The sequence below is a fragment of the Poecilia latipinna genome, unplaced genomic scaffold (genome assembly GCF_001443285.1).
Source record: "Poecilia latipinna isolate Pla-1442-1.1 unplaced genomic scaffold, P_latipinna-1.0 Scaffold237, whole genome shotgun sequence".
Taxonomy (NCBI): domain Eukaryota; kingdom Metazoa; phylum Chordata; class Actinopteri; order Cyprinodontiformes; family Poeciliidae; genus Poecilia; species Poecilia latipinna.
The window spans coordinates 1,075,246-1,077,661 of record NW_015112853.1 but is presented as its reverse complement, the minus strand read 5'-3'; the positions used below and the strand labels follow the sequence as shown (position 1 = coordinate 1,077,661).

The window sequence follows — 2,416 nt, the reverse complement described above, 5'->3', positions numbered from 1 at the left end:
GTACTCGTATGATCTCCTAGGCCACCATGTTGGTGACTCCTGGTACACAGATGCATAAAATATGACTTACAAGTACAAACAAAACATGCCTTCAATCTACAGTGACCCTACTGCCAAGAAAGTGTTAAAAATGAAGAGTGGTGCACATGGTGTGACTGGTCTAAATGTGTACTATTTTTAACCAAAGATGCCTAATGCAGTCCACACACTGAAACAGCCCTTCAATTTAGCAGCAACTGTGGTGTACGGCAACATTTGGACAGAAACATTTAAAAACAAAATGCCTTTTGAAGCACCTGTTAGGTTGGCATGCATGGTGTAAAATGTGGAATATAATAACCAAAAAATACATTGCATTCCAGTTCTTTGTAAAGAAAACAATGCACAAACACTGCAGTGATGATATATTAGTGGAATCTGTGCAGGCTTCCTTAGAAATTGGAATGGTCCAATTTTGCCTTGATCAGCTCATTGATATGTCACATAATGAAAAATCAATTATTCTCCTTATCCAATTCAGTAAAAACAATATAAATTAAAATTCCCACCATTTTTACACTTCTTTTTTTATTATTATTTTTACTGTGATTCTACATAACACTGGTGTGTAGATCCAGCTGTGCTAGTGTGGAATGACGTTTAATTAACTGTTACCATGGACACTTGAAAACAAAGCCATTCATTTCACCTAAAACTATGGTGTCCTTGAATTTAGACAGAGTGAAGCTGCAAATATCCTAAGGTAAAGAGAATTGAAGCATTGCTGGTGTATTGAATTTTGTATACATTCACAAACCACCTACCACACATCAGAAAATATAAATGGTTCATGGTTCACCATCCGCGTGCGTACATGCACACAATGTGACATACACTGTTTCAAAGAGCTTTTCAGTGGGAGCGAACATTGATGCATTTTTAAAAACATGAACGTCTGATGCTTTTTATTTTAAGTCTCTGTCTTGTCACCATTAATCTATCTTTCTGTCAGTTAAGAGATCTCCAGTTTTTTTTTTTTTTTTTTAGGTAGGGTTTATTGTTTTATCTTGGTGGATCACCGTCTGTGTCGAGCAAAGCTTAGAGGAGAAAAATACATCAAACCATCACAAACACACATTTATACACACACAGTTTCATCTGATGTGGAGCATCCATGTTGCAGCCACAAGCATACAGCTGCATGCCCGCACATTTATGGTTGCCATACCAACAAAGCCATTTGCTTTTGGTTCATACATGTTTATCCAATGAGAGTGATTTTTTTGTTGGTGTTTTTATTCTTATGCCCCTCTGAATGCAACTTATCGCTTCCCACAGAGGGGCATCTGTGTTTGACGTGATAGCCCAGAAACCCGGGTGGCAGAATCCCAAATGGGATCATGGGAAGGGACATGCACAGAATCCCAGAGTATCCTGATAGCTCATCTTTCTTCCTCTGGGTTTCACACCACACCAAGCATTCACCCCCATTTATTGTCCGTGAGCCTCATTTAGTTATCATCTCCCTCCTTCTGTCCTGCGCTCATCTCCGCCCACCATTAGCTGTTCGTTTGCCCTCCTTTCTCCCCTCCTATAATGTGGTTGGACATGCATATGCACGTTTATAACAAGGACAGAGGAACTGCACAGAGACTCTGAATGACTGCAGAGGTGAGTAACCTTTCCTTCTGCAGAGGTATAAAACAAATCCGGCTGCGTGGTGAGACGGTCTCTGTTTTCTCCTTCCCCCCCCCTCCATCCCTCTCTGTCCATGTTGAGTGGCTGCCAGACTCCGCTAAGGGGACTGGAAGGCAGTGTTCCCCCACTTCAAAGCCAACCCCTCTGGCAGTATTTAGCCACGCCATTCATCTACATACACACTTTTAAAAACACATGCACACACAGACTCGCACACTTGAGGGCAGGAGAGCGAGCCAGAATACATCCTCAAAGGGTTTGTTGTGGATGTGGGAAGAGGGGAAATGGATGGATGGAGATATGAGGTGGAATGAAGTGAGTGAATGATGAGATTAACTGGAGAAGTGGAGACAGGACACAGAGCAGACAGAGCCAGAGTCGGAACAAAACACACGTCAGCCTACTCAAGTAATAAATATCCCCTGTGCTTACCATATGCACTCAGTTTTTTTTTTTTATTAATGGTGGTGTAGAATATTGCATTAATATGAGGCACTGATAATTCACAGGCAGCATTATTGATTTTACTCTTTTGTATAACTGAACATGGAAATCAGTCTATGTTTCCTGTTTTAGGTTAGTTAGGTTAGGATTACCACAATTATTTCTGGTTGCTAAATACCAAAATAAGAGAGAATTATTTAAGATTAGTATTTAATTATTTTCTTAATCCAAGTCAAAAGTTCATACAGATCTTCTTAGTATTTGTTGGCCAAGCTTTTTACACTGCATAACGCAG

The 2,416-nt window shown here is 40.3% G+C and overlaps 1 protein-coding gene across 1 annotated transcript in view; it reads left to right on the top strand.

Annotated features, from left to right (window-relative positions):
• The window catches only part of klhl5 (kelch-like family member 5), a 34,554-nt gene that overhangs the window by 4,820 nt on the left and 27,318 nt on the right, over nucleotides 1-2,416 (top strand). The gene's annotated exons all lie outside the window — the stretch shown is intronic.